At 35.0% G+C, this 22,531-nt stretch overlaps 1 non-coding gene across 1 annotated transcript; it reads right to left on the bottom strand.

The window, feature by feature from the left end:
* Positions 1-20,942: 20,942 nt before the first annotated feature.
* Positions 20,943-21,049, bottom strand: LOC120272933. Its single transcript, XR_005540464.1, has one exon. It is a non-coding gene; the product is annotated as a small nucleolar RNA R71 (small nucleolar RNA).
* Between the last annotated feature and the right edge of the window lie 1,482 nt (positions 21,050-22,531).

The following is a 22,531-nucleotide window of genomic DNA, read 5'->3' as shown; positions in this document are numbered from 1 at the left end:
TTATTGATGGAGCACCTCCAAAGCTTGTTGACAAAACAATCTATAAGATAGATGTGTGGGATGAAAGCAAAATAATAATAATAAATAATAAATAATAAGTAGTAAATAAAGGCAATAGATGTGATGTAAATAAGGGATCATAAAATGAAACACATAAATTTTTATAAGGTAACAAGTTTGGGAGCTTACAAACTGTGCACAATGTATGCAATGGTAGAGATTACATATGGTTCTCTTTTATCGAGGTATAATAGTGGGGTACGCCATCTCAACATTAATGATGATGCTTTATCATTAACAATGTTGACTGGTATGCCTATTTATGGGCCATCTACATTTGATGATCATATAGTTATCACTTACGATGAACTTAATAGTGGCCCAATCATTTCTTTCAACTTAATCAAAGTGCTACCGATGTGAATCCCAACTACTATTTTATAGCCCCTGAATATGTAGACCTTATTGGTCTACTGTAGATGTCCACCCCAATAAACAATCACTACTTCCTCAATAGCACTCGTCCTTAAAGTAAGTTGATATATGGATTAGAGATAAATTAAATTAATATAAGATAATTATTTTAAAACAACAATGACATGTATATCCAACCAATGTTTACTTACCGTTTTGGATACTAAGTTGTTCACATTATAGTCCTTCATGTAGACCTATAAAGTGCCAGGTTACTTGCCCAAACCAAAGGCCATCCCAAAAATCGAGAGGGTTTGGGCAAACATATAAGGCCCTATCATTTGGCCTTAGACAAAGAAAGGCTCGTTGGAAAAATAGGTCAAGCTCTAGTTATTTTATTTCAAGATTGAGCCTTTTCTTTACATGCCTAAAATATGTAATATCTTTATTAAGTAGTTATAAACTTTTATATATATATATATATATTATTGATAAAATTAAATATTTGTTTATTCAAAACAATAAAAGCACAGGAAACATTTTAACAAAGATAATCTATCTTCTCTTTTAATTTTTTTTTAATTAATTTAGTATTTGAAGAAAAAAAATTGCTATTTGGGTTTGCTTTTGTGGGCCTTGGTTATGATGTCATAAAGGGTTGAGTAATGCTATATGTGATGACAACTTTACACAAATTCTCCACATGACTCAGGGTATGACTTTTTTTTTTATCTCTCCTATTCAGCTCAGTGTATGACTATTTTTTCATTAAAAAATTGATGCCCTAATTCCTCTTCATCTTCATCCTCGTCTTCATGCCAATGCTTCGTATCCCATGCCACCAAACAAGTGTCGGTAGCTTGTCACCTATCACCCATCACTTATTGTCCTTATTTCTATGAGAGTTTCTCACATCCAACACAATCAAACCCTCGCCCCCCCTCACTGCCAGCCTCCCATCTCTCATCACTCATATCCTTCATTTTCATCTTCTCGCGAGCATCTCACATCCCACAACACCGAACACCATGCCTGTCGGACGTCGCTCGACCCTGTTGTCAACTTGATAACACACTATATGTAAGCAATCTCTCTTCCTATACTATGCTTATGTGTGAAGGCTTGAATGCAAGTGTGTGTGTGTGTGTGTGTGTGTGTGTGTGTGTGTGTGTGTGTGTGTGTGTGTGTGTGTGTGAGAGAGAGAGAGAGAGAGAGAGAGAGAGGATTGTTTGTTGTGTGAGAAAGAGAGAATGCGTGCTTCTGTGTGTGTTGAGTAAAGAGAGAGAGCTTCACCTCGATGTGTGTTCATGTGTTTATAGAGAGAGAGAGAGAGAGAGAGAGAGAGAGCAATGTGTGTTGAGTGAGCAAGAGAGGATGAGTGCTGCTGTGTGTGTTGAGTGAAAAAGCGAGAGAGCTTCTCCTCCAATTTTGGTCATGGGTTAAGAGAGAGAAAGAGAGAGAAGAGGGGGGGAGGGGGACGCTGATGAGTGTGTGCTTGTGTGTGTGTGTGTGTTTGGTGAGCATGAGACAGAGAATGCTTCTGTGCTTGTCTCTTTGTTTGAATGTGTTTTAGAAAAATCATATTGAATGTATCTCAAAAATGAAATGTATGATAGATATGAGAGGCTTATGGATAAAAACTTTAAAAATTTAATTTTGTTGCATTTGATTATCTCAAGATTAGTATTAGATTATGAAACTGTATAATATAAAGTAATTTTTATTAATATACTGTGCTATTTATTTATATGTTGTTAGCATTCATTGCAACATTGATAAATGTAAACATCCATTACTCTAGATTTCAATAGAAAAAGAATTAAAAATTGCTAATTCAAATTTAATTGGAATTTAGTTGAAATTACTACAAATTCACTTATTTAAATCTTCTAAAGTTATTTATTGTATTTGACATCGATTTTCATTGATTTGATCTTATTTTGATTTTGTTGAAATGTTAATAAAAGAAGAAGATTTGGAAGTCGAGTTTTATAAGCGGAGCAAGAATATTTATACAGTATAATTTAACTCTAAAGTTATTTTTAGATTTAACTAAATTTGAAGCAATATTAAATAATATTTTTACAATATAATTTATTAATTTATTGTAATTGTCATTATTTGTCTATTAGATCTAAATCAATATCAATAAATAATATTTAGAAGTCGAGTTTTATAAGCAAAGCAAGAATGAGACAGCAGTTGGATCTTTTAGTCTAGAAATCTTGGATATAGAAAAATTGATACAACTAGAATTATGAAAAAAAGTGTGTTCCAAAGGCTGGTATGGTGCTTGGTTTTGAAGGAGTTTACAATTTGTATGCTGAGTATGCTCATCAAGAAAGGTTTGGCATCACAAAAAAGAGTACAAGATTAGCTGATAATGGATAATTTTAATATTACATGCTTGCATGTGTATGAGGTGGCGAAAGAATATCCACTTTAAAAAACTCTTTCAACCCAAGGCTATCTATGAAAATAAATTGCTCGGCCATGATTAATATTATTGTTCTCAGTGACGGACATTTTACTATTTCTAGTTCTTATTTGGAGCAGAACCATGCACTTAGTTCACAAAAATCTCGTTTTCAAAACTGCAATAAGAAAATGGATGCATATGTAAAAAAAAAACTTGAATTAAATGGCCAAACAGGCATAAGTTTGAGTAAAAATTTTCATTCCTTGACTGTTGAAAGTGGGGAAAATGAAAATTTAACATGCACTGAGAAAGATTGTCAAAACTATATTATAAAAGCCAGGCTATTTAGACTTGGAGTTGGGGATGTTGAGGCTCTTGGAAACTACTTTTCTCACTTGCAACGGAGAAATCCAAATTTTTTTTCACTTGATGGATATGGATGAGGAAGGTCGGTTAAGAAATGTATTTTGGGCAGATGCAAGGTCTATAGTGGCCTATGAAGCTTTTGGTGATGTTATTCTTTTTGTACAACATACTTAACAAATAAGTATGATATTCATTTTGCTACATTTGTTGACATAAATCATAATGGACAAACTATATTATTTTAGTGTGGTTTATTCTCCAAGGAAGATACAAAAACTTATATTTGGTTGTCGAAAACTTGGTTGGAATGTATGTCAGGCAAGACCCTTAAAGTGATCACTACAGATCAATGCATGGCTATTCAAGGTGCAATTGGAGTGGTCTTCCCAAATTCTCATCACCATTTTTGCCTTTGGCACATTATAAAAAAGGTTCCTGAGAAGCTTGGAGGGTAATTATCTTGGGTGAGCAATTAACTATGCCCATATATCACTTTGAGCACACAATTTCAATTCGTTTAAAATGAACACTAATATCTATTTCATTCCAATGGGAGGGCACATGAGTTATTCCAGTTGGGTTTGGCTGACGTGGCTGTAGGAATGTTGATGTCGATGTTATTTTTCCATGTCACATCACGCGTGGACATTCCATCTTAGCATCTTGAACATGTGGCCATCATGTAATCCACATCAAATGCCACATCATAAGTGAACAGATTTCACCCTTCTTCCCCGATGGTTGCTCATTCCCATCTATTAGCCCTTTGCCCTAACCAGCAGTCGTCAACTGTCCGTTCACCACCAGCCGCCGTGAGCCTTCCCCGCAACAGTGTCTGCCCTCGGTGAACTCGGGAACCTCGGCTCTCCACAACATCTGTTCAAAAAGGCCTAGAAGCTCTGCACTCCGGTGGACCGAGAACTCATTTGAAGGTTGTGAAAATTTGAAAGTTGTAAATTATTTTAATATAAAAATTTGAGATTTAGGATCATTTCTTAATTATGTAATCATTTGAATGTTGTAAAAATGGAATGGGGTTGAATGGAACATCACATCGTATATGTAGTTCTGTTTTATTTAAACTCTATGTGTGTGCATATTCAAATTTAAACAATAACCATGAACATTTTCAATTTTAAACCCACTCTATCTGTGTACATTATATGCATAAATAAGGTGCCCTGCATAAATAATTTGTGTTTGTTAAACAAAACATACAAACTTGACACATGCTTTCATTTCAAAATGGTATTTTCATTCATTCAATAGGGTTTAATTACAACGTACCCAAAAAAAAATGAAGAAGAAGAGTTACAACCCTGGGGCACATCATCACCAACACCTTCATGTATCCTTTCTAGCCTTGGGTACCACTGGTGTGGTCCTTTAAAATAAAATTAAAAAAAAAATAGGGTTTAATTACAACATACAACATCCTTCATGTATTCTTCCCTGCAGCAAAAGCACCACTAGCACCTGGTGGTACCCATGCTTTCTTTCTTTTTTATTGGAGGTCCTTCTCTATTTTTATCTAGTAAATGCTTGTCCCTCAATTGGGACCCAAACACACAAGTTACAGCCTGCTTCTTTTTTGCAAATTCTGTAGGATTTTGATTCACCTCTCTCTGGTTAGCATTTAATTTGGGGCCATCAATTGTGCATTTTTTTCCCTCCGCTCATCTCATATTTTGCCATTTTCTCCTAATTTCAATAGTATGAGTTGAGTTTTTTTCTTCATTGTATTGTGCTTCAATTACTTGATCAACCTAATATAATATCAATAACCATGCATATTAATTGTGCTTCACATAATTGATTTCTAATCATGCTATTATGCTTAACCTATTTCATGTTACCTGTGATACATGTTCCACCTGGATTTGTTGTGTGGCTTTATGTCCTTCATATAATTGATCAACCTTTCATAATATCCAAGAAGATTGCTTTTGAAATTTGCAAAATAAAATTAATCTAACCACTTTAAATTTATCTAACAACCTTAGGCATGTAACTATGTTATCACATTTAAACAATTCTACCTGTGATATATATTCTTCCACTAGGACATGTTGAGTTGCATCTTGCACTTCATTAACTTGTGCTTCAATTAAATTATCAACCTGGCATAATACCAAAAACCAAATCAGTCTGAAATCTTGAAAAATAATATTAATACAACTACAACCATACCATTTGCAAATGTTCTTCTAAAACTTGGGTATTGATTTCATCGAAAGGCTCATTGTTATTCACCTACAAAGGGCATGGAAGAGAATAAGAGATTTATCATAATTTTCCCATAGTGCAATGATTCTAATTAAATCACCTCATTGGCATTAGATGTTGTACAAGGCTCAGACTACCCCCCTTGTCCATCATTAACTATATTAGATCCCTGGACATCTCGCAAAATAAAATCCAGTTTGCTAAAATTTAATTACATTACACAAAATAAAAAGTTTGGTTCAAGGAGAATTCAAATTCCTGTAGGCCATGGAATCTTTTGTTGTGTCTTGCAGCACCACATATGTTGCATGTGCTCTTTTTCCCTTTTCTTGCTCACCCTTCCCTTGTTAAGTCCAATGATTACAGCTAGATCTTTCCTTCTCATCATAGGTCTTTTCCCCCTTTTTTTGATGACAGGATCTGGTGGGATCATAGGACTTTGATCACTATTTGGCCAGCAAGTCTTGTCCTGTGTAGGGTATAGGATGTGGCTATATATCTCTAAGTAAGTTGACACCTTATAACAGTCATCTATATAGTTTTCTGGCTTGTCCTGGTTGTAGTATATTGCAAAAATAGCATGAGCACATGACACTCCGTTAAGCTATCACTTTCTACATGTGCATGTTTTTTCTCTGGTGCCAACCACAAATGGGGCATCATTGGCTATAATTTAGTATTGTACATCCCCGGACCATGTAAACCTATGAGAAGCTATCATTTCCTTTGCCTTCTCTAGTTTCTTAATGATCTTAGGATAGAACAGATTTTTCCATTTCTTCATAGCAACTCTCTTTTTGTGGATTCTGTACATCAACTTTGTCCTTATGGTTTCATTCAATGCAACTATACCTTTGGTCCTAGCATTAAGGATTAGACTATAGAAACATTCACAAAGGTTATTGAGAAGCATGTCACATTAAAATAAGGCTCGAAGTGTGACCTAGTCTAATGTTCTGGAGCTATTTTTTCAAAAAATCACAAGCATCATGGGATATGGTATTTAGGGTTTCCATTTCTTTTTTAAATACAAGATGTAGCTAGCCCTAGCACATCTCCATAACTTGTCTTTTAAAGCTTTCCCCTTATGGTTACTCCTAAAATTGGTGTATATATGTCTCACACAGTATCTATGCTCTGAATAAGGGAACAATTCTTATAATGCAGATATTAGGCCCTAGGTTACATTTATTTAGGTAGCCATTATTTACGGAAGAAGGGAAACAAACAAGAATCAAAGAAACAAAACAAATAAGGACAAAATGTCAGTCAATCAGTTAATATGGGAATACTCTGAAAAACTTTAAAATTTTGTTCAATCAACTAACCTTCTGTCTATCACTCATTAAAGTGAAGCTGTGACTATTGTTGATCTCCAGGTCTTGAGCCAATAACTCCAAGAACCAGCTCCAATTTTCATAGTTCTCCTTCTCGACCACAACCCAAGCTATGGGATAGATGCAATCATTAGCATCTATACCCACCGCTGAGAGGAGTTGGCCTCCAATCAGGCCCTTGAGCCAACAACCATCTAGTGAAATAATTGGCCTACATCCTGCCAAAAAACCTGCCTTCAGTGGTCCCAAGCAAACATACATACCTTCAAACTTGCCCATATCACATTTGAAAATTACAGTTTACCCCGGATGTGTCCTAAGAAGTTCAAGCCTGTAGTCATATAGGCTTTTAACCTATTCAGTTTCGTCACCATCCAACATGCTAGACACAAACCATAATAAACAAAGATAAGAAGAAAAGATAGTAAACAATTTTATTATGGTACTGAAAATATCAATGCAATTTTTTTGAACTTCACCTGATTGCAAGAGATTTTGCCCTCCAAGCTTTGAGCCTAGTGATGTCCACTTGTTGATTTCTTTTCACAACTTGCATAATTCCTGCCACAGACCATGTTGGATCTGCTCTAAATTGATCTAAATAATTCTAAGCCAACCATTTTGCACTCACATGTTTCACATTGTGGTCTCTAGTGCATTCATGTTTGAGAATCCCAGATTTTATCTGAATAGTGTTCTTGTCTTTAATCATTGGAGTTGCCCATAAATAAAAAGGACACCCTTTCTTATAAATTGCCTTGCATCTCTTCTTATTACTGGGTCAGAAATTCATTACAAATCTGTTCTTAACACCATAATTCCTAACAACCTCTTTAAATTGGTTAAAGCTGCTGAACATCATTCCAATTTGAAATTGTGGGTCCTTCATATCAAATTCTTCATGGAATTTTGCATATCTAGGCTTACTTGGACCTATTCCTTCCTCATCTGTACCAGAACATGAATGTAGGTCTTCAGAACCATCATACTCAGACTCGGTTTCATCTATATCATTAATATTAATTCCTACTCCTTCATGACCTTCCTGTGTAACCATCCCAGGCCCTATTTCCTCATCATTGACCTCATTGTTATCATTTTCTTCACTATTGAAACTATACTCTGAATCATGAAATTATCTATCATCATTGTTGTCCTTATCATTGCCATCATTGTTGTCCTCTTCTTCATTATTGTCAGTATTTTCTTCAACTAATTGTTTTTGAACCTTTTTCCCAATAGTAGCACAATCCATCTGATCGTTGCCTAAGGGCACATCATCTCCAACACCAGTCAAAATCACATCACTAACATTCTTAACTAACTTCTTTGAGATCTTTGCATATACATTTACTAGCCTCTTACTGTGGTCAGCACATGATGCCAAATCCAAAGCATCTGCGTCACTTTTGATTTCTCTTAGCCCCATATTACCCATGTAAGATGCAGCCACCAAAATGTAGTCCCTTCCACTTGCATACCCAGCTCCTTAGCCATATTTATTACTTCTAACCTAGATATCTTATCAGGGCAACAATAATCAACAAACCCAGCAAATGTCCTGCCCTCATACTTTTGCACCTCAATAGATGTGTAATATAATCTAACTTGCACACCCAGCTGCGTCACTTTTGATTTCTCTTAGCTTCATATTACCCCTGTAAGATGCAACCACCAAAATGTAGTCCCTTTCACTTGCACACCCAGCTCCTTAGCCATATTTATTACTTCTAACCTAGATATCTTATCAGGGCAACAATAATCAACAAACCCAGCAAATGTCTTGCCCTCATACTTTTGCACCTCAATAGATGTGTAATATAATCTAACTGTGAAACACTCACTGTCGGAAGCTGACATAAAAAAATAACAACTTGTATTCAATGTGGGCACAATTTACCTAATATCAAATCTATTTTTATTATGAAGCATCTCTATGTTTTTTTAAACATATTTTCATGTATTCAAATGGACAAATGCAGTCATCCATTGATTTGTTATTTTTTTTTCAAGCAACTTATTCAACATCTCTATATTTTTTCCAAATGCAATCATAAATGAGCACCTAATTTCAAGAAACTTATTTAATCAGTACAAATGAACAAATGGAGACATTCATATGTAAAATGGATAAAATTAACTAAACAAACACAGACAAGAAAAACTTAATAAGAACATTAATTCAAGATAAAACTTTGGATAGAAAACTAATCTTCCTGCACATTTCAAATTTCAATTCAAGACAATACATATACCCCATCTACATTAACATTCAAAAGCAACACATACATTAGCATGAATTACAAAAACCTAATCTTGATGTACATTTCAAATTTCAATGAAATCAATGTAATGGCTTACAATAAATTGGTGATCCTGCCTCTGGTGGCCTTATCACCCAATCAACCTCCATGTGCGTTCTCGGAATTCCTCCTAACCACTGTGTGGTTTTTACGGTTACTATTTCATCTTTTTGAATAGATGTTGGGGAGAGTAGAGGTTCTCGAGTTCACTGAGTGCAGACACTGTTGCGGAGAAGGCTCACGGTGGCCGGTGGTGAACGGGCGGTGGATGACTGCTGGTTAGGGCAAAGGGCTAAGAGATGGGAATGAGCAACCATCGGGGAAGAAGGGTGAAATTTGTTCACTTATGATGTGGCATCTGATGTGAATTACATGATGGCCACATGTTCAAGATGCTGAGATGGAATGTCCACATGTGATGTGACGTGGGAAAATAACATCCACGTTAACATTTTGACAGCCACGTCAGCCAAACCCAATCGGAATAACTCAAGTGTCCTCCCATTGTAATGAAATAAATATTAGGTGCTCATTTTGATATGAATTGAAATTGTGTGCTCAAAGTGATATATGGCCATAGTTAAGTGCTCACCCAAGTTAATTACCCAAAGCTTGGAGGACTAATTGAATATAAAACAATAAAGAAAATTTTAAAAAGCATCATTTGGGAAGCAATAGATATTCAAAAATTTGTAGACATCTTGTTGAAGATGTTGAAGGACTATAACATTGAAAAAATGAATGGCTAAATTTTTTATATTTAAATCATCATATATGGGCCCCTATATATGTTAAAGGGGTTTTTTAGGTTGGGATGTGTATCACACAAAGAAGTGAAAGCATAAATGCTTTCTTTGATGGCTATGTTTGTCCAACAACATCATTGAAGCAATTTGTAGAGCAATATGACAATGCCTTGAAAAGTAAGATTGAGAAAGAAAAATAAAGCTGATTTTGCTTTTTTTTCAATTCAATTTTTCCAAGGATGACTGATTATTATCTTGAGAAGCAACTACAAGAAGCTTATACAAACGAGACTTTTAAGTTGTTTTAAGATGAGTTGAAAGGAATGATATATTACAATCTTGTATTGGTTAGTTCAGATGGAACAATATATACATTCAGGTGACAAACATTCTCAAAGGGAAATTAGGTGCATTTAGAAAACAAGTTGTATTGAAGGTTTATCACAATGAGGCTAACTTTGACATTACTTTCTCTTATTGTTTATTCGAGTTTAGAGGAGTTATTTGCTGACACATATGCAAAGTTCTTATCGAGAAAAATGCAAAAGAATTTTCAGCTTGGTATATTCTACCATGTTGGAGAAAGGACATCAAACGAAGACATAATTATGTGATAAATTGTTATGATGATACACAAACTGCTAAGCAAAAAATGTGATACAATAAATTATGTTTTTCTTTTTCTAAAGTTGTAGAAATTATGATAGAATCTATGGAGAAATACAAAATTTTGATGAAATGTGTGAATTGGGCAATTGAGAAGTTGATGGACAATGCAAATTCTTGGGGGAGCCATTCCAATGAAGGATTCTACCACCAATATTATTGAAGGAAGATGATGAGCAACACCAAATAAAACTACTAAAAAAATTTCTTACTCCTTTGAAGGTGCAGAACAAGGGCCGATCATCTTCAAAGATAAAGAAGTCAAAAGTGGAAGAAATAATAATTATAAATAAGAAAAAGGCACTTACATTTTATATCATTTTTTTCTTAATTATATAATTATGTTTCACCCCAAAGTTAATGTTACCTCTTGCAGAAAGCCCAACCAAAGAGAAATACACAAACTCAAAATGACATGCAAGTGGAACTTTGCAGACAAAAGAGTGTGGTAATGGCATGCTATTCAATATTTATATTTGGTATGCTATTGCATATTTTTTCCCCAATATGTTGGAATTTTTTTTCTTAGGTGAATCTAAACTCTCTTCCAAATGTTATTAATATGCATGTTTAACAATGTGGTTTATATAATTCTGACATTGACACCTCTTCAAAGGTAACTTGAAAGGTCAAGTGCTTTAATTTTCAATCAAATTTTCATCTCACAGAAAAAATTTCTAAATCCATCCGACATAATGAAAGTTGCTATTTATTTCTTAATGTAATTGATCGAGTACAACAACATGGTTCTTCTTTGGGTTTTAGAATCTAAGGCAATGAATGGACATTCTCACACATGCAATAATATGATTAAGGTAAATTTACTTTTGGTGTTAGAAAACAAGATTTGTTTATCTATATTTTTATTTGCTTTGGTATTAGTAAACAAGATTTTTAATCTTCATTGGAAACTAATGTATTAGAAATTTCAATTCAAATTTGTTCTTTACTGTTTTTATTATTTAGTTAAAATAAAAAAAATTGGATGAATCTTTTGTTTTAATTTGTTGTTTAGTGTTTACAAAGATTGGGCATCATCAACACCATCATCACATTTGGGATTACTACAGATATTGATCCATTGTTGGCTTGTTGTTGTTGCCTTTATTTCTTAGTTTGTTCTATTCTTAGGGGATTGGGGAGATGTGCCTTCAATGTCTTATTTTCTTTGTTGATGTGCCTTGGCTTGGATTATTGTGGGCATCATAATCTTTCATTATTACTTCCGTTTGTTTATCTTTCATTATTTTTATTATATTAGTACTTGTGTTTGATTGGTAATTGAAACTGCTCATATATTTGGGTTTTTGTGTTCTGCTGAAATCTCATGTATCAAAATCTTCATGGTTTGCGCAAGTAGCCATTCTTCTATTCAAAAAGCAATTTACAGAATAAAAATGTCAAAGAAAATGTACCAAGATTAGTCATTTGGTTTGAGTATTAAGTTGTCCCACAATCCCATTAAAAAAGCATAAAGGAATTTGCAAATCATTCTTTGCTTCATTCATAAATTAGGCATGTCTTCACACTAAATTAGCGTTTTATTATAGCTCCAACAACATCAACCCACCCTTGTCCTAACACAAAACATGAAATGACAAGTACAAATGAATTCCTGGAACAAAAAAAAGTCTGAAGTATTAGGAGCAACTGTTGGCATGTCAATGTAGCCTTTTCCATTGCAAATTACCTCAAGAACTCCATCTCTATATAAAAAACTACCTAAAAAATATCCAAGATGTCATAAGCTAGACTACAAATCTATAAAAAAGATCATCGTAAGCTAGTCATTTTACTGATAAAAAGAATAGCTTTGGGATCAGATAGCATTGCAATGGTACACTTGCACTTTTTTATTATAGATGCCGATGTTTCTCCAATAGATGCACCTTCTACTGCCAACTCCTCACACTACAATCCAATATTTGAATGTTAGAAAATTAACATAAAGTTTTGATGATTGGGTGATTATGTAGTGAGCAAAGTAATGACCTTCAAAGTTAGAGAGAACTTCAAATTGAGTGATTATATAGCTAGCAAAGTAAAATTTTTCGATGGCACAGACTGCGGGCTATGAACGACGGGCAACAGTCGGTAAGGGACGGGCTTGGGGTTCGGTAGTGTGGCAGGTGACGAGCCATGAGCGTAGTGTTCAATGCCACGGTTGGTTACTAGAGAAAGGTGTGAGGCGTGAGGTTCGGTGGGGTGGTGGCGACATGGGTAATGGGTGGAGTGAATTGTGAGAAGAGGAATTAGGTCATCAGTTTCTATCCTTAATATGATTTTTATAATTAAAAAAAGTCATACACTAACTTGAATAGGAGAGATAAATGGGGCAGTGATGTGGTAGCCACATTAGTCGTGTGGAGAATTCGTGATAAGTTGTAGTCACATATAGCATTACTCTAAAGGGTTTTGGTAGAATTTGAGATTCAAGTTGTCAGATTTGGTAATACTAGGTAAGCTTGAATCTAGTTATCTTTCAATCTTAGCTGACCCAGAAGTTGGCCTAGCTAGCGATCTTAGATATGTGCAGGATTGGAGTATTGGTGGTTCTGGAAATGAGAGATAGGTCGGACTACTGGACTAGCTAAATTTGAATGTAGTTATCTACTAACCCTGGCTGACCCTGAAGTTGGCCTAGCTAGCAACCTTAGACCTGCGCAGGATTGGAGTATTGGTGGTTCCCCGGAAATGAGAGAGAGAGAGAGAGAGAGAGAGAGAGAGATTCTAAAGCTGAGAAGAATGGAATGAGACGTGAAGAGCTTTATGCCTATAGCTTTGCCTTGATTATGAAGGAATCAAATTTTCACTACATTTGAAGCCTACATATTGTTCAATTAATGTATACTATTTCTTGTCATATAAGTATACATACGTCATCTTTATGGGGGAAATTGGTTTTTTCCTACACTTGAATCTTATCTATTGTGACATCAATGCATGTCGTTTCTTGTCTTACGAGTATACATACATTATCTCTATAAGACGAATTGGATTTCCTCTAGACTTGAACCTTATATATCATACCATTAATACATGTCTTATTTTATCATACAAATATACATACAACATGGTTATAGGAAGAATCAAATTCCCCTTACATAAGCCCAACTTATGGTGTCATCAATGTATGTCATTTCTTGTTATACAAATATACAAACATAATTTTTATGGGGAAAATAGGATTTCCACTAAACTTGCATATATTTTGTCATTTTTATGGAGGCGTTTGGTTCATGGATTCATGTCTTGGGAGTGGGATTGGCATGCACCCATGATGCTTAACCCCATGTTTGGCAACAAGGAAAGGAGTGAATAATGGGTTGGCATGAGAATAAGATGCATGCATGTGGGGCATTTCCAATCGTCGTAAAATTGGGGGAATTTGGACTCCTTAGTAATGAAATGACTTTTATACCCTTCCTATATAATAATAAATTTATATTATTTATTTATTTATTTAATAAATAAATAATTGTTAAATTATATTAATTAGTTGGAATAGTTAATTACAATTTAAAGATATAAATAACATATTAAAAATATTAAATAACAATAAAAACACGTTATTTATTTATTTTTTAATATAACAAACATTTGTTACATTATATTAATTAGTTATAATATTTCATTTTAATTAATTAAAATAATTTATTAAATATATTATACATACTCAATAATAATAAATCATGCTAATTATTTATTATTTAAAATAACAAATTTATTTTAAGTTATATTAATTAGATGAAATATTTAATAAAAATAAATTAAAATAGTTAAATATATTAGAAATATTTAATGATAATTATAATAATTATTTACTATTAAATATAAACTATTGTTTTGGAAAATGTTATCTTATTTGTATAAAAGGGCATATGTGTAATTATACTATATTTCTCTCTCCTACTTTTTTCTATTCTTAACTCTCAATTTTCCAACCAAACACCTTTATCATTATACTCCTCTTTCCCTCTATTCTCATTCACATTCCTCCCTTCTTCTCATTCCCCCTCTTTTCATTCCTATTCCGCAATCCAAATAAGTCATTAATGTTTTGTACAAAAGTTATACTTGGTTAAATTGATAACTCAACGATAAAGGAAAAAAAACCTGATCATTAAAGAGCCTTTGACCTTTTATAACCCCGACTACTTACTATATAAGAGGTACCTCTGTCAAAAACAACTTGAAAAAATCCATTAATGTATATTTAAAGAAATTAATTAATTTTATAGATATTCAAGACAAAAAATGTAAAAATAAAATATGTACAAATAAATTAAGTATATAACTTTTATATTGAAAATGAATCAAGTTATTTTCTATTCAATATTAAATAATAATACTTAATTTAGTTTAAAAATGTTTAAACGCGTGCATGAAACACAATTTTGTTTGTAAGTGAGTAGAGAGATTTAAAAGAAAAAAAACATATACAAATAGATTTAAAAAAAATTTAAAAGCAAATAGGTTCTAAAAGTTTTAAAGAAATACAAAAAGTTTGCCATTTTAATAATAATAATAATAATAATAATAATAATAATAATAATAATAATAATAATAATTTTTTTAATTAAATAAATTTTTTTAGAATAAGAAGTTTTGAAAAGCATTTTTTTTTTCAAAAAATTGGATTAAAACCTAAAAAAAATCATTGCAGTATTAAAAAAGGGCCAACTTAAAAAAAACAACTCAAACTTTTGACTTTTTAAAATATCGAGAGAAAACCTAACTACTAACTTAGCGGTAATATAATAACCCATGATTATTTTGATAAATAAAATGGTACTAGACCTTTTTAATAATTTAATATAAAAAAACCAGGTCAAGTAGAAGAAAGGTTCTATTTTATATCTTGCTGGATAGCTACATATATTAACCAGGGGAAAAAAAATTCTACAAATGCATATAGAATAACTTGCGTTAAGTTATTTTTCTAAAATGTTAGACAAATATTTTTTTAACTCGAAATTATATTTGTTTGATAAGTAGAAAAGGAGAGGACAACTTAAGTTATTAATAAGGCATTTTCCTAGTTAAAAATCTTTAATAAATTAGACAAAAGCATGAATGGAGGGATGGGTGCAGCTTGCTTTGGGAACCATTTTTCAAAGTTTTCAAGTACTGTAAGTGACAAGACTGCGATAAATACTGGGCTTTTTTTTTCTTTGTCTGGAGAATATGATGGATGCATGCGCATTACAGTCAGAACGCAAATCCTAACAAGACAAGCACCTTTGATAACAAGTGCATTTATGGGAGGAAAAATGACACCGGTCCTTTGCTTTCGCACTGATTTACCAAGTGCTACGTCTTTTTTTCCCCGACTTTCTAATCTTCCAATTTCATACTTATCTCTTAAATTAAAGTTGCTATTAGGGGTGTATTCAAGGAGTCGAGTCGAGTCAAGTCGAGCTATCATGTTTAAGTTCGACTCATGACTAAAAGTAAGAGCTCAAACTTGATTCATGGCTTAAATCGAGCATAATATATTGTTTGAGCTCTGCTAGTTTGAAGAAATACAAATTTTGAGCTCGACTTTGAAAAGCTTGTTTATGAGTTTATTCAAACTTGAGTTCATTTAAATGTTCGTTTGAGCAGTCAATCAATAAGAGCTCATTTAATGCTCATTTACAAAAGCTCTTTTTTTAAAGAAAAAACTTGCATATTCACAAATATTACACCTATTACCTATACAATCTTTACATCAAAATAAATTATCAATTGCAATCAAAAGCTAAAAGTATGAAATGACAAATTCTGACATAGTATTGAAATAAACAACAATATATTATACAATACAAGTAATGAAATAATAACAACAAAAACATTATTTGTCCATATTGAAATAACAAGTATCTTGTTGATGAACTCTCCGTAGGTGCACGGATAGTTACCAGTAATAAAGTGGTACCCCACAAAGGGATAGGATTGTCGAACTACAGGGATTGGACTTCTAATACTAGTAGATCCTCTAATGTTTAGTTAACTGAAAGGATGATGAAGGTATTAACTACTACATAAATAAAAGCACAAGGGTGGAAGACCTAAGTAAACTAGGGTTGAGTTTCGATAATAAGAGAGCAATGCCCCGAGATGATTCCCAAGTGGCCAAGATATTGACTTGAGTCTAATGCCTACCAAGGTACATTCTTAGATCCTTGTGGGTGCTCTCAAAAGCAATGTTGCAACTATGACTATCAAATTAGCCAAGTTCTGTAAGCTTAACTATGGGCTTCATACACGGGGAATTTTGCAACTACACTAGGTAATCACAACTACAGTATTCCACACACGCCAAGTTTTACACAAGCATCTAGGCAAATCAAGCACGCCAAATTATGCAACATATGAATAAACACAAGAAAACAATAGAACTCCATAGGTATTAGAACTCAAGTAGCCAAAGTATCAAAGACAAAGTTCACAATCCCAGGGCACTGTGGAACGGTTAGCCCTCATGAATTCATACAAATGAGGGAGGAAGATAAACATAAGGAAGAGAGACATCTATACTTTTCCCTTTTCACAAGATCTCCTCAAATGTATTTCAAGAGCTCCATGAAATGGGCAACTCCACTTTTCCTATGTCTCTAACTCACCCTTGGCCTCCTTAGCTTGAGTGGTGGCGACTGATCATCATTCCCTTTAAAATTCCTCCACTGGAGAAGAAAACCTCCGAAAAAAAGATGTCTAAGAAACCCTAAATCTAGGCATTAAAAAGGACTTTTAGGAGGTAAGTGTCATTTAGAGGGAATCATAGGGAGAGCACGATCGTGCTCCACCTGTGCTCATCTTGAGCACGCCCATGAAAGGAGCACGCAGACCATGCTTCCACTGAAAGTATAGGGCACTCATTTCTCGAAATCATCACAGGAAGAATGCACCCCCGTGCTTCACCCGTGCTCTTGTTGACAACCAGAAGAGTCCCAAATAGAGAAAACCATGAGGAGATGGCAAGCATGTGCTCTGTTAGTGCTTGCATTAGACACTTAGAGGAATTGCCTTCTTTAGTTGGTTCTGTCCCTGATTTCACTTCATATGTGTTACGAACCCTAAAAACCTGCCATAGTGACAAACATACCCAGAATAGCATCATTCATAGACAAAATGTGCTAAAAGACAAGCTAACGAGTGTGATAAGTGCTTGTGTATATGTAATACGAAGTATTCTTTTCTTACGATGAGCATTACTTTTATCAGATTTTAGCGCTAATACATGTGTATTTGTAAACTTTCGTGCTTAAAGGATTGTGAAGCCAAATAATGTAAGAAAGAAGCCAAAGTAGATTGCAATTGTACTTTGTTGATGAAGTTTTGGAGTGAACAAATGTGAAGACATAAGTTGTAATCGAAGATACGTGAATGTGTGCCAACCTCCATGCGCTCAAGCAATTGCATGGTTTGGAGGGGCACAAAGGCAGTCACAATTGCGTATTCTGACTTGTGCAATGTTAGCAAGATCTTTACCAATATGGCAATTTATTGAAGAAGTGATGCGATCTACAGCATAGACGTGTGCCCATTTATGTTGCCTCGATGAAAAGTGTGGATTCGGGAGTATTTTGGCTGAGCATTATAGTAGGTTACTGTAGCAAATCAATGTTATAATTTACTGTAGTAGTTACTGTTCACAGCCCGCATAAAATCAGATTTCCAGAAATCCACATGGGCGTGTGGAAATTACCCATGACCGTGTGGATGCCCGATTCCAACCCTTTATAAAGACGTGACTTGTACCGATTTGGGGATCCATCTTTCATCCTTTTTTTTCCATCTTTTCTCCATCTTTTGAGAGGCTTGCGGCTAGGGTTTAGAGGTTCTTTGGTAAGGATTTTGGAGTGGTTTTACAGTTTTGACACCGTGTTTTTTTTGGAAGATAGTTATTGGGGGAGCTTTCGTCGGCACTGATCCGGTGAGTTGCGCCCTAGGCTTGACAAGAGAACCTTTGGAGAGGACGAGGCTACTCCACAAGAACATCGACACGAATACCGAGTGGTTTCCTTATGGATTACATGTTTTTACTTTCGATTTCATTTTTTATTGTGTCTTTCTCCATGTTGAGCTAAACCCCTTAGTGGGTCCTTGGACTTGTAAACCCTAGGATGTTATTGTTTCATTAACCTTTTTTTATGCTTTCCTTAATTGATGTCTTTAATTGAGTTCCAATCTTGAATGCTTGTTGAATGATTTCTCCCTTAGAGTGACACTAGGGTTGAGAGTCCATCTTGGTAGCCTTTGTGGGTGAGTGACATACCATGAGGGTTATACAATGCTAGATTTGAGAGGGTGAATCGAGAGGTAGCGGAGCGTTCCCTTTCCCCTCCAGTGCGATTTACCCTACCTCCATGTTCCTAGAGTTTTTTGCTGTCACAATAGAGTGAAGTCCTAAGAGAGGAACTCCTCTGGGGCTTAGTTGCGTGAGCAATAAAGTGAAGCGTTGAAGTAATCGTTAGTATCTGGGGCTTAATTGTGACTAGGAATCTTTCGCCTGGACCAAAGGGTTAGATCTATATATAAGAATAGGGTCTATCACTTGGAATCCTTAGAGCTTCTTACAACTGTACATAGTGTGAGGTGTTGAGACTGAGTGATTTCTCTGCCAGGGCATAGTGTAGAGTTAGTCACGGTTGACCTTAGGTTTGGGACTGTGTATTTTAGGATCTCCATGAGTCATTAAGTATCAGTTAGGAGACATAATAGTTGGTTTTGCACTTGAAGCAATAGTTCTAGGGGAAGCAATATCCAAGTGCCCCACTTTCTATCGATTGCCTTTCCTCTGATTTTATCATGCCTCTCTTTCTTATTTTCTTTAGTCTTGTTCACATTGATTTTATCCACACTATTATTGTTTTATCTTCACTTAGTTAAGTAGCAATCATTGTGTTTCTATTCACTATTCCCTGTAGATACGATAACCCACTCACCTAGGATTTATTACTTCGACAAACCCATGCATTTGCGGGTCACACACAAGCGGCGTTGTTAGAGTGCATTGGAGATATGCAAAATATGATATAAATTACACTCATCACTTGTCCATATTCAAATAACAACAAAGCATAAGCCTTTCAACTCCTCACACTAAAGCATTCTTTCTAAGCAAACTCCTTACGGTCCAAACAAACTCACCGATCCAAGCACATTCATAAAAGCAAAATTACCTAAAAAAAAGGCAAAAATTGTGTTATTCACAAATATATATATATATATATATATATATATATATAATGTAAAATTAAAAAAAAATATATATAGCACTTTTACTAATATTGGTTGCTAGTTTCTTCTTGTCAAATATGGCTTCATTTAAAAGGAAATTCAAGGACTTCCTTCTTGTCCTATGAAATGCAAATAACATTAAAAATGGTCTTACACATAATTAACTTAAAAAATAGAAATATATATATATAAATTATTTTTTACTTTTCTTTGAATCCCATAATAAGCTCTCAGTAATCTCCACCACACATTAAGGCTTCAACATTAGCTAGTGCTAATGAAGCACGATACGGCTCAATAACTTTTTTAATGGCACTATACGGCGACTCAGAAGGTACCATGGTTATTTTTATGGATAGAACATTACAATCCATCTTTGACAAAGCCTGAAACTTCAAATTATTAGCTTTCCACCACTCTAAGACATCAAAAGGAGGGTCAATGCTTTCATTGTGTATGTATACACCTTCTTCCAGGTACACTGATTAAGCGCAATTTATATCATATTTTTCTTACTCCCAAGTTATACTTTTGCTTGCCTTTTAGCACGTTTTATATATATTCAATGCTGCTCAGGGTGTTTTTGCTCATGGTATAGGAAATTAGGGCTCAAAGCAATGAGGAGTGAATTCAAGGACGAAACGAGCAAGGAATGTAGAATTTTTCTAAGTGTCCAAGCCAAGCACGGGTAAAACATGGTTGTGCTTGATCCCTGTGATTATCACTGTCTGAAGTTGTTTGAGCAGCTGATCAAGCAGGAGGGTGCTTCCAAGATGAGCACGGTTGAGGAACGGTCATGCCTATCCCCATGGTTTTCTCTGGAATTGCAGCACCATGTACTCATATGAGAAGCACACCCAGGATGCCAGCATAGGACACTCTCAGATTTTGCTAGACCCTTAAGTTTGGGTACACAGTCTAGTATTGTGCGGCCACCGATTAAGGCTCAGAATTTTGAGCTAAAGCCGGCATTCATCCACATGTTGTAGAAGTCCGCATAGTTTAATAGTTTGGCCGATGAGGATCCAAACAGTCACATAAAGAATTTCTTGGAAGTGTGCGACATGCTCAAAATCAATTTTGTTACGGATGATGCCATCAAATTGAGAGCCTTCCCATTTTCCTTGAAGGGGAGAGCGAAGCATTTTCTACATTCATTTCCTAGAGCATCGATTACTACATGGGAGGAGATGGTAGAAGCTTTTCTTGCCTGATATTTCCCTCCCGGAACATCTGCAAGCTTAGGAATGAAATATCCTCTTTCGTGCAAATAGAATTGGAGTCTCTATTTGAGACATGGGAGAGGTTCAAGGAGCTCCTGCGGAAATATCCTCAACATGGGTTCCCGAGTGGATGATTATTCAGACTTTTTACAACTGGTTGAATCCTAGCATAAGCCAGTTACTTGATGTAGTAGCAGGAGGTACCTTTGGTAGCAAGACCCCTGGAGAAGCACGATAATTGATTGAAGAAATGGGTTTGAATAGCTACCAATGAAATGCAATAGAGAATAAGAAAGTGGCCGGTCTCCATGAGATTGATGTGGTTATATCGTTGGCGGCCCAAGTGGAGTCATTGAACAAGAAGTTAGAAATTCTAACTTCTCCTAGATTTGCGGCCGTAACGAATTGTAACAGATGTGGAGGAGACCATGCTCCATCAGATTGCCCGATTGTTATTGGTGGTACATCCTCCGTGGAACAAGTTGATTTTGTAGGTAATGCGATGAGGGGCTAAGGAAATCCATATAGCAATACCTACAATCCGGGCTGGAGGAGCCATCCAAACTTTTTTTGGAATAATCAAGGGCAATAAAAGGCCACAGCACCAAGATTTCTTCCCCTAGTTGTTTCTTTCCTTCTTCTTATTTGTATCTAATCATGTGGGGCTAACCATTTCACGGTGCCCCAAGATATTGAACTATGTTGATTCTTGATACTTTGAATACTTGTTTGCTTTTGCTTATGGAGTTTTAATGCATTCTTGTGTTAATCATGTGTTTGCATAACTTGATGTGCTTGATTTGCGTAGATGCATGCATAAAACTTGATGTATGTGGATTGCTGTAGTTACAACTGCCTAGTGTTATTGCAAAACTTGATGTGTACGAAACCTGTAGTTACGTTTGCAGCCCTTGATGTGATTGAGAGACATAGATGAGACATAGTGACAACGCCCCTTGTGTGTGACCCACAAGTGCATGGGTTTGTCGAAGTAATAAATTCCAAGGTGAGTGGGGTATCATATCCACAGGGAATAGTGATGAGAAACACCAAGATTGCTATTTAACTATGATGAAGATGAATCAATGATACTGTGAATAAAATTGATGTGAAAAGAACTAAAAGAAATAAGAAAAAGAGGCACGATAAAATGAGAGAAAAGACATTCGATAGAAAGTGGGGCACTAGGGCATTGCTCCCCTAGGACTATTGCTTCTAGTGCAAGACCAACTATTATGTCTCCTAACTGATGCTTAATGAGTCGTGGAGATAATAAAATACACGGTCCCAAACCTAAGGTCAACCATGACTAACTCTATACTATGCCCCATAGGAGAAATCGCTCAGTCTCAACATCTCACACTATGTACAGGTTCAAGAAGCTCTTGGGATTCCAAGTGATAGACCCTATTCCTATATATAGATCTAACCCTTTGGTCCAGGTGAAAGATCCTTAGTCATAATTAAGCCCCAGATACTAAGGATTACTTCAACGCTTCACTCTGCTGCTCGCGCAACTAAGCACCAGCAGAGTTCCTTGATAAGTGCTTGTGCGATATGAATGGGAAGTGTTCATTCCTTATGTTGAGCATTACTTTTCTCA

The sequence above is a fragment of the Dioscorea cayenensis genome, chromosome 11 (assembly GCF_009730915.1).
Source record: "Dioscorea cayenensis subsp. rotundata cultivar TDr96_F1 chromosome 11, TDr96_F1_v2_PseudoChromosome.rev07_lg8_w22 25.fasta, whole genome shotgun sequence".
NCBI classification, from domain to species: domain Eukaryota; kingdom Viridiplantae; phylum Streptophyta; class Magnoliopsida; order Dioscoreales; family Dioscoreaceae; genus Dioscorea; species Dioscorea cayenensis.
The sequence above is the reverse complement of the archived record's forward strand: the minus strand, read 5'-3'. Positions and strand labels throughout refer to the sequence as shown.